The 14520-nt window shown below is 49.9% G+C and overlaps 1 protein-coding gene across 2 annotated transcripts in view; it reads right to left on the minus strand.

Moving 5' to 3' along the window:
- Positions 1-14520, minus strand: part of LOC140398302 (ATP-sensitive inward rectifier potassium channel 1-like) — a 112914-nt gene that overhangs the window by 67756 nt on the left and 30638 nt on the right. The window contains exon 2 of one of the 2 annotated variants that reach the window (XR_011937455.1): positions 2595-2896. The exons of the other annotated variant lie outside the window; for it this stretch is intronic. The gene's annotated coding sequence lies outside the window, so the exon portion shown is untranslated. Of the gene's footprint in view, positions 1-2594; positions 2897-14520 lie in introns of those variants that run through there. 2 annotated transcript variants of the gene reach the window in all.

Consider the following 14520-nt stretch of genomic DNA (forward strand, 5'->3'; position numbering starts at 1 on the left):
ACACAATACGTGCCTTGGGTATTATTTCCAACAAACAAAATGGGTGATGAGGCAAAAGGTAATTCTGCTACGTATTTTTGGAACTCAAACCTATAATGTTATCTGCAGTCTTCAAGCACCAAGCACGCCCAAATCATTTAGTGAGCTTCTTGGGCGAAATTCTCCGGTATCGGCGCGATGTCCGCCGACTGGCACCCAAAACGGCGCAAATCAGTCGGGCATCGCGCCGCCCCAAAGGTGCGGAATGCTCCGCATCTTGGGGGGGCCGAGCCCCAACCTTAAGGGGCTAGGCCCACGCCGGACGAATTTTCGCCCCGCCAGCTGGCGGAAAAGGCCTTTGGTGCCCCGCCAGCTGGCGCGGAAATGACATCTCCGGGCAGCGCATGCGCGGGAGCGTTAGCGGCCGCTGACGGCATTCCCACTCATGCGCAGTGGAGGGAGTCTCTTCCGCCTTCGCCATGGTGGAAACCGTGGTGAAGGTGGAAGGGAAAGAGTGCCCCCATGGCACAGGCCCGCCCGCGGATTGGTGGGCCCCGATCGTGGGCCAGGCCACCGTGGGGGCACCCCCCGGGGCCAGATCTCCCCGCGCCCCCCCCCAGGACCCCGGAGCCCGCCTTGTCCCGCCTTGTCCCGCTGGCAAGGTAGGTGGTTTAATCTACGCCGGCGGGACAGGCATTTTAGCGGCGGGACTTCAGACCGGAGAATCGCGGGGGGCGGCCCGCCAACCGGCGTGGCGCGATTCCCACCCCCGCCGAATATCCGGTGCCGGAGAATTCGGCAACCGGCGGGGGCGGGATTCACGCCAGCCCCCGGCGATTCTCCGACCCGGCGGGGGGTCGGAGAATCTCGCCCCAGAATTTAGTGAAGGCTCAGTTGCAACTTGAACCATCAGTATTGGCCAGAGATTCAAATTTAATTCGATGGTGAGAGCCCCAGGTAAATCGATTGCGACTTACTTTACTAAACTGAAGCAATTTCCGAAATATTGTGATTTTGGATTACCCGAAACAACATGTGACAGGATAGGTTAGTCTGTGGTGTGAACAATAACACTATTCAATGCAGATTGCTTGCAGAGATCAACATAAATATTACACGAGCACTGGAGATAGCGCTGGCCGTGGAAAGCACTGAAAAAGGTGCACAAGAAGTGCTGAGCACATGAATTGGTGCTATTCATCAGTTAGGACAGGAATCTGAAGCTCGCCATGGGGCTAAAACTTCTGAAACAGCCATAAAGTGGGAAACAATTTCAGCCACCAACAACACAAAGGCAGAATAAGCAATCAGTCAGTAATGCTGAAAGTGGAATCTTACCGATGTGGAGGTAAGCACATTCCTGAATCATGTCAGTTTAAGGAAGCTGAGTGTTTTTATTGTCACAAAAGAGGACATTTGATAAAGCAGTGCAGAGCTAAGCTAAGATCAGCGAGTAATCGCTAAATCAAGATGTTGCAAATATATAATGTGGAAGATCTTGGCACCAATGATTCTGATATTCACTCTATGTTTACTCTAAAAACAGGCAAGATAGACACAATTACTGTAACGTTTCGGGTAAATGGGAAGCCTCTTAAGATGGAACTGGATACGGTACATCAGCCACAGTGATGGGTGAGCATACATTTCAGTACCTAAGTGAGGGAGCCAACCATTGAACTTGTAGAGCGCTTCTGCCAAGTTGAAGGCTTAGGTGGGGGTGGGATGTGTGTGTGTGTGTGGGGAGTGGGGCGGGGGGGGGTGGGTGCTAGCAGCCAGGCAGCATAGAGCTCCCAGCTCTAGCTGCCGATATGGCCTGGAGAATTGCTGGGTCCGTATCCGCGCCATGCTTCATGGTAGATGCCGCTCGCGGACTCGGCCCGCGAAATAGTCTCCCCTTCAGCCTGCTCACGTGACCCAGACTACCCCAGCCCTGAATATGTCCACCCCTGCCGTGGATTGGCCTGCCCCCGACTGTGGCGGCACTGGATTGAGTCCGCAGCCACCACGCTGTGTTCCCGACGGATGAGTCCACACGTGTCCCACGCGATTGGGAACTCGGCTGGTCGGGGATGGAGCACCACTTGAGTATGTCACTTTTCAGGGGGTGGAGCATCGCGAGAGCGGTGCGCTCTCGATTTCGCCATCATCGGGGATTTTCCGCCCCGTTGCCGAACGGGATTTCAACGTCGGGGATAAGAGAATTCAGCCCCACATGCCTTACAAGAGTAAATGGATACTAAGTTAAATAGGTTGGAAGAACTAGGCAGTAACCAGCCAATTCAGTTCTTGGAATGGGCAGCACCTGTAGTCCCTGTATTGAAACTGAACAACACTATACGCATTTGCAGTGATTATAAGCTAACAGTTATTTGGGCCGCCAAGCTCGACATATATCCAACCCCAAGAACTGAAGTCCAGGACAGAACAGCCCCTTCCACAAACATTCAATCCACTATTATGATATTCTGGACTAGAGCACGGTCATTTCCGGCCCCACTTGACTTGGAATCGCAAAACAAGTGAATTAACTAATAATTCTTGCAAAACACCCAAAGGCTTTGGCCCTTGGCTACCCAATAATTAGTCACCAGGTTTGTAACTTTAAACACAATTACTGTTTATTTTTTACAAGAACTATAATGAAATATGCAGCAAATACAACTGGTTAGCTATTATCTAATTCCAAATTCCCCATTTGTATTGTCCCTCCAACTCTACACAGCACACAAAAGCCAAACAAGCACAATGGAGAAGAAATGGGTCAAAAATCATAATTAAAAGGAAAAATAAGTCTTTATTTCAGATGATAGTTTCCAGCATCTTAATCTTCTTAGAACCTTGATTTCAGTTTGTGATTTTATTGTAGGTTCATTCATGTCTCTGTAGTTTCAGAAATACAGCACTCATGGTCTTTCTGGAGAGAGAGAGAGAAGATTCTTATCTTTGTTTGCAACCGACAGTGGTTTTTCCAGTAGGTTCATTCATTCAGATTCTCTGCAGCCCCGTGAATACAACTTTTCTGGAGAGAACACGGAGGAGAGAGAGGGAGACCTTCTCCATGTGCTTTTAGGAGACACTGCCACCTGGGACTTGGCGCTAACAGTGCTAACCATTGTGTTACCGTGCCGCCATATCTTCTTGCCTTCAACTCATCATATTTCTTTTATGCTGCATAAAACAGACCAGAAAAGCTTGTTCCTGATTCTCCGCTACTGGGCGGAAGACCCCCACTTACCTTCTCATTTTGCTTCTTTGACAATCATTGTTGTGGACTTGTTGCAGTCCCTGAAGTAGCTACTATACCTGGTGGCGCTGCAGGCCAATATAACGGTCTGGTGAACGCTAAATCATTGCAGAGTAACCCAACCCAATTGAAGGCAGCTTGTCTCGAATTTTCAGCTGGTGGTGGTGGTGGGGGGGGGGGGGGGGGGCTGCTGCGGGCGTTGCGAATACATCAATTATACTCGAGGGAAAGAAGAATGGGAATGCTATCCCAATTCAAAATGTCAAGTCTGAAATCAATAGGTTTTTATTAGGTGTAGTTGTCAAACGCAGGTCAATGGGGTTGAGGTACACATCAACCACGCCCGAACAGAATGTTGGAACTGTTTGAGGGGCTGAATAATCTACCCCTGTTGACACGTTCCTGTGAATCCAGGATCCTATGATCACTTACTGCTGCTCGAATTTGGAGAGCAGTACAGCTGGATTCGAGAGCTGGTAAAAATCTGTCTGATCAGCAAGTGAGAGGCAGGAGAGGTTGTGGAGATTTAAGGTAAAGTAATTACTCTGAGCTTCATGAGGTCACCTTTATGGTCAACATAACCTGGGCACCAATCCAAACATTAGCACATTGCATTTTAAACAAGGAAATTCTCAGTTTTTTCATGAGTTACTCAATCAGAAGGACAATTCCAATGCCCTCCAAATTGCTGTGGGTTGTTAACGTTGCCACCCATCTATTTTTTTCCCAGACATTCTGTTTTCCAACAGCCTGAATTTTTATTGTTTTATTTTTGCTCTTGTCATGACACCCAGGGCTCATGCGCAGTCAATTCCAGCCCCACTTGATCCGGAGTCGGAACACAGGCGAAATTAGATTCTATTTAAAATACCCGAGGTCCTTCGTTGAACTGAATAAACTTCAGTCACCGTTTGTAACTTTAACGCAAATAACTTTTCATTATGTACAGAATTATAATGAACCTGACAGAAAATGTAACGGATCATCTAATACCCCTTTCCTAACCACCCCCCACCCACCCCTTTCTAACCTACCTCATTCTCAATACACACACACAAACAAACAAAGAGGGGAAAGGATGATGGGACGGGAAAGAAAATATAAAAATAAAAAAGGATATGGATCTTTGATGCATTGGGGTGACTTCCGGCAAATGTCTTTCGGAGTTCAGACTTTCCTTTTGGTACTTCTTCCTTCCAGGCTCGAGGTGTGTTTCTCTGGCAACTTCTATCTTCTCTGCAGACTCATCATAGAGTCATAGAGTCATACGGCACAGGAAAGGCCCTTCGGCCCATCGCGCCTGCACCGGTCAAAAACAACCACCTAACCTTTCTAATCCCATTACCCAGCACTTGGCCCATAGCCTTGTGCGCCCTGGGATTGCAAGTGCACATCCAAATACTTCTTCAATGTTATGAGGGTCTCTGCCTCCACCATCCTTTCAGGCAGTGAGTTCCAAACATCCACCGCCCTCTGGGATGCTCACATCCCCTCTAAACCTCCTGCCCTACCTTAAATCTATGCCCCCTGATCATTGGCCCCTCCACCAACCATCATTTCTGGTTCACAGCAGAGGATGTGCCAGATGCTCACTGCTTTCAGAATGATAGAGCAATTCTTTCACTTCAGCAAGTAGAGGAGAGAGAGAGAGATCCTTTCACTTCCAATGTAGAAACACTTCTGCCCAGCTCTCTCAGAAAGCATTGTACATGAAGCAATCACTGACTGGTATCAGGCAGAACACTCACTGGCCAACCCACCAATCGAACTGCCTCCCTCCAAACCAGGGGCGGGATTCTCCGACCCCCTGCCGGGTTGGAGAATCGCCGGGGGCTGGCGTGAATCCCGCCCCCACCGGTTGCCGAATTCTCCGGCACCGGATATTCGGCAAGGCGGGAATCGCGCCGCGCCGGTTGGCGGGCCCCCCCCCTCCCCCCGCGATTCTCCGGCCCGGATGGGCCGAAGTCCCACTGCTGGAATGCTTGCCCCGACGGCGTGGATTAAACCACCTCTCTTACCAGCGGGACAAGGCGGCGCGGGCGGGCTCCGGGGTCCTGGGGGGGGCGCGGGGCGATCTGGCCCCGGGGGGGGGGGGGGGGTGCCCCCACGGTGGCCTGGCCCGCGATCGGGGCCCACCGATCCACGGGCGGGCCTGTGCCGTGGGTGCACTCTTTTCCTTCCGCCTTTGCCATGGTCTCCACCATGGCGGAGGCGGAAGAGACCCCCTCCACTGCGCATGCGCGGGGATGCCGTGAGCGGCCACTGGCGCTCCCGCGCATGCGCCGCCCGGCAAAGTCAGTTTCCCGCCAGCTGGCGGGGTGGAAATCAGTCCGGCGTGGGCCTAGCCCCTCAAGGTTAGGGCTCGGCTGCTCAAGATGCGGAGGATTCCGCACCTTTGGGGCGGCGCGATGCCGGACTGATTCGCGCCGTTTTTGGCACCGGTCGGCGGACATCGCGCCGTTTGCGGAGAATTCTGCCCCAGATTCCTAAGCTCCGCTCAGTGCCAAAGAGTCTACCTTCTCCTTTCCAAAATACAAAGCCTGGGAATGCAGTATCCTGACAAGCAGGCGGCTTCAACCTTCAATCTTCTGCTTAAAGGCACATCCTGATTATCGGTCCACGGACCAAAATAATAAAATCAAATTAAAGAAATGGGAACAAACGAAATAAACAGGAATGATTCTTGCTCTGTAAACGGCGATATAATTGTCCCAAGAATAACTCACCCAAGTAAACCTCTCAACGATAACGACTGCTTTGACTCCTTCAATTATTTTGTTTTATCATCTTCTAGGACTTAAGATTTAGGACCCCATTAAGAATTAAGCTTGTGAAGCAATCCATCATAACTTTATCAAAGGCCTTCTCAAGTCTAAATGCACAAAGGTTGAAAACCAACATAAACATGGCAGAACAAACACCAGCACCTTGCACTCCTGACCCCAATGGAATATCTGGAGTTAGGACACAATCTGTTTTAAGTCCATTGGTGGACAACTGTGCCAATGAAAGCACATTTCCAGCACTAATCACGCTGCTTAGCTTTGACTTGAGGCCTCAGATCAAGAGTCCCAACAGACCTCCATTTCTGCCATTTTAAGGATTGGTGAACCAGGTACACGTGTGTCCTGGTTGCTGGGTTTTAAGGAGTCGTTGACCAAGGAAAGTCCGATGTAGCAATCCCTTTGCTTGGCACCATCCTCGTACTCTCAGTTGCCAGTTTTCAGGCAAGCAGTAGTCCTCTACTTGCATGAATTGATTGTGGACAAGAATCTGAGAGGAGGCCTACTATCACACTTGTTTGAAATCTTTGGCAGGATTTTCCGATCCCCCAACCATTGGCAGTGGGATTCTCTCTTCCCGCTGCTTGTCAATGGGATTTCCCATTAAAGCCACCCCAAGCCTCCGGGAAACCCGCGCGGGGGGGGGGGGGGGTGGTGCTGCCAATGGGGGAAAAAATCCCAACAGAGAATCCGGCCCTTTACTCCATTCGGTGTTCTCAATTGTGTCAGGAGTGAGAAAGTTTAACCCCACAATAGCAAATTTTCTAACATCTTTTGGCATGCTGGTATCTGTTTCTGATGTAAAACTAATGATTCTGCTGTTATCAAGTTTGACAGTCTTCATCAATTCGAATATAATTTAATTTTCAATTAAAACATCAGTTGAATATTGTATCAACAGCTTATTCATGTTTATAAAATATGGCACTTCAGTGTTTAAAGGAGTGAGAAAGTTTAACCCTTCTCTTTTGATGTCAACATGACCAAGACTATCCACACGCCCTACCCAAGAAGCATCTTCCACAAAGTCCTTTTCTTTGTGGGTGGCATGGTGGCACAGTGCTTAGCACTGCTGTCTCACAGCACCAGGGACCCAGGTTGAATTCCGGTCTCCTGTGTGGAGATTGTACATTCTCCCCTTATCTGTGTGGGTTTTCTCCGGGTGCTCCGGTTTCCTCCCACAGCCCAAAGAAGTGTAGGTTGCTAATGCTAGATTGCTCCTTAATGTCCAGGGATGTGTAGGTTAGGTTCTGGGTTCCGGGAATAGGGCGGGTGGACGGGGAGTGTAAATGGGCAGTACTCACTCAAAGGGTTGGTGCAGACTCGATCGACCAATTGCCATCCTTCTGCGCTGGAGGGATTCTATAATTCTTTGGTGAACACTGATGCAAAGTACTCATTTAGTACCTCACCCATTTCCTCTGGCTCAACACACAGATTCCTCAGTTCATGTTGAGACCTTTCTCTCCTTCCACTCAACACTTTTCCCTGCTCCTGGTCTTGCTCCAGAGAATGGAACTCTGCTCCACACTATGGGTGAAATTTCCTCATTTTTTTCAAAGTGTGGGTTCCTGGCGAGGAAACAAAGACAGAATCCCGCCAATGGCGCGGACGGGGAATCTCACCATATATTCAGCCTCTTGAACAACTTTTTTTCCCACATGATTCGCGCCATGCTTGTAGCGGCTTGCTTCCGATTCACACCCACGGAAAAACAGAATCTCTGTCATCAAACAGCCCCCCCCCCCCATCCCCATCAGCACTCTCCAACACTTGCTCCAAGTCCAGTCGGGGGATAGTTACCAGGAAGACATGTTATGGATCTGGACCAGAACCCCAATTTTGTTTAAGATCCCGGACTAGAAACTGTCTATTTACATTTGGTAAAACTGAGGAAATGTTACTGAACCACAGGAGTGATAACACTGACCACTGGACAGCCAGTAGCACCGTTCAATTCCCGTAACAGCCTCCCTGAACAGGTGCCAGAATGTGGCGACTAGGGGCTTTTCACAGTAACTTCATTTGAAGTCTACTTGTGATAATAAGCGATTTTCATTTTTTTTCAATTTGAGCATAGAATTAAGCACATTAGCAACAAAGAAATACCTTTATCGTTAATAGTCGCAACATCTGTTACAACAACAGTTGCAACATGTGTATCAAATTATGAGGGGCATGGACAGGGTGAATAGGGAGCCAACACTCCCCCACCTGTCTCATTGCATGATAAACTCCAGAGCAGCCGAGGTGAGTGGGTACCACCAGCCACAGTCATTCCCGAGCTGAAGACTATCACCTTCCTTGAGGAAAGGGCCCTTGAGCTGGCTGATGAGGAGCAGGACCACACCTATGCAGAGGGCAAGCTGGGGGGGAAGAGATAAAAGTGAGAACCCTCAACACATCCAGCAATTTAAAAAAAATTTAGAGTACCCAATTCATTTTTCCAATTAAGGGGCATTTAGCGAGGCCAATCCACCTGCCCTGCACATCTTTGGATTATGGGGGCGAAACCCACGCAAACATGGGGAGAATGTACAAACTCCACATGGACAGTGACCCAGATCCGGGATCGAACCTGGGACCTTGGCGCGTGAGGCAGCAGTGCTATTAACTGTGCCACCATGCTGCCCCTACATCCAGCCATGATGCTAGCCTCACATGAGTTAACTTTCTCCCGTCAGTCTGCCCCTATGATGCAATCTTGCTTCCCTTGAAGATTAATCAGTCCGGATCATCCTCGCACCCTGTGGACACGAGCAGATTCGAGGGTGACATCTCGGAGACCAGCATCGAGGCAGCATGACAGCTGTCACTCACACCGTCCATCAGCACAGAGACTCACACCTCGGTGGGAATAAGTATTCGGCAAACTCTCGGTCATTCACTGATAAGCACCTCACAGCTGATGATCCACAGCAGGCAGAGGAAGGAATGCCCCAGGGATCTAGCACTTAGAGGGATGCCAGAGCCCAGGAATTTGCTGAGCCCCAGACTGATGACATGACCGTGGGTATGGTCATCCTAGAGCTGTTGGAGCTGCAAAGACAGAGTTGCGAGCATCAGGAAGGTATTGCAGTATCCTTCCACGGACTGCAAGGTCGACTGGAGGAGTCCCGTCACCTTCTGTCTGAGGAGATGGTGCCGTTACTCAAACGCAAAAAGGCCAACACTGCGAGGGTAGCATCCATAGCAACGATTATGGCACAGGGCATGCGCTCCATGTTGGGGGATGTCTGCCTCATGGTTCAGCTCATGATCTCCACAGCTGAAGGCAAGAGCTCTGTGGTGCAGAGCTTCAATTGGTGGGAACCCCCACAATGCCACATCCATGCAAGGTTCACATCTCCCCCACCCCACAGCAATGTTACATCCTCCCATGTCTGCTGGCAATCTCTAGTAATGAGGATGCCATCGGCTGAAATAGTGCGAGAGTCTGTCACCATCGTCAGTAGATGGAGAACCCTACCAACTTTGACTAGGTGTGCTAGGATGCCAGAGCCATGGACTTCATCTGCATAGCAAGCATTCCCCCAGGTGCTGGTGTTGTCAACCACACCCATGTGCCACTGCACTCCCCATGGTGGCATGAGGCGCCATTTGTGAACTGCAAGGGACACTATTCCCTCATTGTCCAGCTCGCCTGTGGCCATGTGATGTGCACCATGCAGGTGACCTTGGAGAAGACAGTAGCAGCTGAGATGTGTCATTCAGCCTCTGGGCCCATAGCTCAGCTGATTTAGTGGCAGGTGGCACTCAGCTCTCTGTCAGGCAGGAGTCAGACATTTTGATGAGAATGAGGTGAGCATCGTTCTGTCCTCGCTGTAAGTCATCATCATTCTCCTGTAGCCCCATGCGGACCTTGGTCATCAGCCAAGGCCCTTCCTCCGCGGGTTTCCCCTCAACACCCTCCTTGACATCTTCCTCATCCGAGGAGATGTGGCGCTCCTCCATCTCCTCCCCATCCAAGCTGCTCGCCCCACTGCAGTGCCAGGTCTTTCAGAGAGCAGCAGACCCACGATGATGCTGAATACCCTCTGGGGACTGTATTGGAAGGCTCCCCCCGACCAGTCCGGGCACCGGAACCACAGCCGGGATTCTCCAAAAATGGGATTTTGTCCCCACGCCCGCCCGAAACCGGGCGCGAATCACTCCAGACTTTTTTCAAAAAGTGCGGAGTGATTCTCCGATTCCAAGAGGGATAGCAGGGCTCCGGCGTGCGCCCTGCAGCTCCTGCTGCCGATACGGGGCCCTCCACTTCCGGCCGCGGGTCCGCGCATGCGCGCGGCTGCCGTTTACGGGCCGGCTCCCTGCAACATGGCGGAGCCACACAGCGGGCCGAAGAAGATAGGCCCCCCCCCCTGGATCGCGCACCCCTGCTGATCGGTAGCCCCCAATCGCGAGCCTGTCCATCATGGAGGCCCCCCAGCGTCTGATCCCCCTGCCCCCCCCTCCCCCCCCACCAGGATGGCCAGCGCGGCCACGCGTCTGAGCTCCTGCCGGGTGAAACCAGGTTGGAACTATGCTGGCGGAGCTCGGCGGGAACTCGTCTGGTCGATCGCGGAAAATTGCCGCGGGGGCCCCTTTCAATGGCCCCTGACCGCTGCCGCGTCAACCGCGCATGCGCGGCTGGCGGAGATTCTCCGGTCTGCGGAGAATCACGTCCTGCCGCCGGAGCCGATCGCAGGTCTGAGACCCCATTCTCCTCCCTCGCGCCGAGCCCGATTTCGGCGCAGAACGTCGGAGAATCCCGGCCCACAATTTGAGTAGTCTAATGGCCTGCTCGACCAGCGCATGTATTGATGCATGAACCTCATTGTAGCAAGGCTCCGCAGGTGTTTGTGGCCTCTACATTGGCGTCATGAGCCACCCCATGAGTGGGTACCCTTTATCCCTCAGAAGCCATCCCTCCAGCTGTTGGTCTCCCTCAGAAATGTCTGGGATCTTCAAGAGCCCCAGAATCAAACGATCATGGACACTCATGGAAAAAGGGAATGATGCACATCACCCTGGCATGCCTAGTCCAAGTTGCTATACATGTGGGCCTTCATCATTAGTGCACCTGTGATCTGTCTAAGCATTTATATGCGGCAGATTGGGAAATGCTGTACAGGTCACTTATGCAGTCCTGAAACGAACCTTGGCATAGACGTTCAGCGTGGCAGTGACTTTCAGGGCCACAGGCAATGGGTGTCCTCCCAGTCCATGCGGTGCCAACTCTTGCATCACATGGCACAGGTGGTCCACCATCCACTGGGACAGATGCAGCCTTCTCCGGCACTGGGCATCTGACATTTGAGATAGAAAATTCTATGGTGGCAGATCCTGGCCAATAGTGTTCCCTCCAAGCTCTGCCATCTGTGGCCTTGCTTCCAGAAGATCAGCGGGCCCAGGCTCCCATGCTTTTGCACGGCACTGGTCCTGCATGTCAATGTCACAGCTGCTGCTCAATCACAATCAAAAGAATTACCTGCTCAACTGTCTCCATGGTTCTCTCAAATCAAAAACTGAAAGGAAGGGAAAGTCAAAGTGAGCAATGAGGAGCCCTGACAATGCTCTGACCCACAGCTCGCGCAGGATCTGGAACATCCACCCATGTGCATCCCCCTATGTGAGCATCTTTCCAATGAGTCTCACTCCCTCCCCCCCCCCCTGTCACACAATTGCCAGTTCCCCATATGTGGCCCTCTCAACTCCATGTGAATAAAGCACCTCGACCCCTGAGAGCCCCAGCGGGCTGCATGACTCCTCCAAGGGTGGAGAGTGAGGGCATTTGAGTGAATTCAATTGACTTGTGCTCTAACCTCACAGGGGAGTGAGACACTGCCAACTGTCATGCCCTGAATAGGGTCACTGATGAGCAACTTCACCATAATGCCTTGCATTCGGGGCCACATTTGCATCATCTCTCTGTTATGGAGCCTTGGAGTCCAATGCTTGGCGGCTAAACTTCCATTTGTTTTTATTCAAACGTCATCACACAATACATGAGACTGATGCTTGAACAAGAATGAACAGTTGCAAATTGGATTCTTTGTCAAAAATAGAGAGCAACCCAATAAATTCCTTCAAAGGTGATCATTTGGCCTCAGAATATCTTCACTTTATTCTGCCAGCATTTAAGTGAGCTTCTTAACAAATTAAGCTGTCAGGGTGCCATGACATGTGTTTACATACATATTCACAAAAGTCACAGCTCCCAGAGGATTCTCAGTTCCGAGAACAAATGAAGAATGCCCAGCAGTTTGCGCCAGTTACTGGGAGCCGGGTTTTCAATTATCAGACGTCAAAGCTCGCTCCAAGCCCACCTTTACAACAGAGAACTGCATGATGCATTGCAAGAGTTGACTCGAGCCACTTGTTAAAGAACAGCTGTTGCTCAGCAAATGTGAACACAAGGGCCAGGGTTCTCTGAGCCCGCGCCGGGTCGGAGAATTGGTGGTCACTCCGAAAACGGGAGCTCGGACCCGCGGCCGTGGTGGCCGTCCTGGTGGGGAGGCGGGGGGGATCAGACTCCGGGGGGGGTGGGCCTGCACAACGGCGGACTGTGGCCTCCTCCCACAGTCCAAAGATGTGCAGGTTAGGTAGATTGACCATGATAAAATTGTCCTTTAGTGTCCAAAGATGTGTAGGTTAGGGGGGGTAACAGGGAAAGGGCGGGAAGTGGGCCTCAATAGGTTGCCATTCAGAGGATCGATGCACACTCGATGGACTGAATGGCCTCCTTCTGCGCTGTAGTAATTCTATGGTTCTACATGAAATAGACTCACCAGATGTTTCACTTAGCTTTTATAAGAGGCTGAATTGACGCCTGTTGTTCAAGCAAGAATAAATCCAATGCAATTGTGGTTTGTTCCATACAAAATGATTTCATATTGATCGTATTTCAGTCCTGAAACGATATTGGCTTCTTGGGGATACTGTACCTTTTATTCAGTGTCACTCTGTGTCCTGTACTAACTCAAGGTTCAAGGTTTCAATTCTGTGCTTTATGAGAATTATTATGGATTTTCTTCTGGAACCATTCACCCCACATATATTGGTACTGTACCTGGACTACAGATAAATATTCAATTGTATCAAATTAACAAAAAATTTGCACTTCAGATTATTTTTTCTCCTCTGCAGATCATAGAGAAATGGAACTGACTCTAGATGATGCAGTTTAACAGAAACAAATGCATGTTTCAGTATGGGATTCAAGGCTAGTAGAAATGCAAATGAAGTTCATGTGGAACACACTAATCCCTGAGATTCTCCCCCATGACTGTGCCTGAAATTTTATTTGATTGATCTTGGGCCAAGAAAAGAATGTTCTCATGATTTCATGGAGTAACACAGCACACGAGGAGATTTTCAGTCCATTAGAGGTGTGCTAGTTCTCTGAAAGAGCTACTGATTAATTGACAAGCAATTGACCCTACTCCCCTTTCGTTCTCCGTAACCCTGCAATATTTATTTTTCAAGAGTATATGGGTTCAGTAATGTTGAACAGTGGAGCCAGCTGGGATGATATATTTTTATAATATTCATATTGTAGCAGTCTACATTTGAGATATTTTAGCAGAGACAACAAGTTTGTGGAGTAATGTCCCTTTCTTGTATAATATTTGAATGTTCTTCCCTGCTCAAATCACCCCAATAGGCCTTATGGTATCCTGTTTCCTTGAACCTGAATTTACATCAGTCAGCATCACCACCACCTTCTCAAGGGTAATTAGAGATGGATAATAAATGTTGGCTTTGCCAGCAAGGCCCATACTCCATGAAAGAACATTTATAATACCGGATAAATTGAGGCTCCTTCTCTGAGTGTGCTCATCCTCAGGAGAACCATGGGGGATCACTAATCGATCTCCCGGGGGGGTGGGGAGGTCATAGCGTACAAGGTCCCGCGGTATCAGGTGGCGGCCCATCCAGCTGTATGTCGTTGGTGAGCCCTTTAAATGTTGCTCCCAGACCCGGACCAAGACTTCCAATAGTCCAGGTTGGGACATTTGTGTTGTACACCACGGCAGTGGCCTTATCTTTTGAGTTAAAATAAACCTGTTTAGCCTTCTTCTTCGTGTCTGCTGGATTACTACACAGAGATAATAATAGTTCAATAGGTGAAGTAACAATGTTTTCTGAAGCAAGCAGTTGTTCACCTGCAGAATCTTCAACAGAAACAACTGCTGTTCCAACATCTTCACCTTGTCCAAATTCAAAAAGTTTATGGATGAAGCTTTTTGTACTTGGGGTGCTGAGGGGTGGGGGGTAGGGTGGGGTCAAAGATTCTCACTTGCTATCAGCATGCACTTGGAAAATTATCCCGAGCATCATCCTCAACCAGCTGTTTAGGACTACAAAACTTGCTGCAAACTAGCCTACCTGCCTCAGTGTCCATATTTAAGTCCCATCCTGGGCTCCTCACTGTGCATCGATATAAGTGATCTAATTGTGTTTGCTAGTAAATGGAAAGATTTGACAAGTCATCTCAGAAAGGCAAGTCTTTCCTCAATGGACAGCGAG

The sequence above is a fragment of the Scyliorhinus torazame genome, chromosome 21 (genome assembly GCF_047496885.1).
Source record: "Scyliorhinus torazame isolate Kashiwa2021f chromosome 21, sScyTor2.1, whole genome shotgun sequence".
Lineage (NCBI taxonomy): Eukaryota > Metazoa > Chordata > Chondrichthyes > Carcharhiniformes > Scyliorhinidae > Scyliorhinus > Scyliorhinus torazame.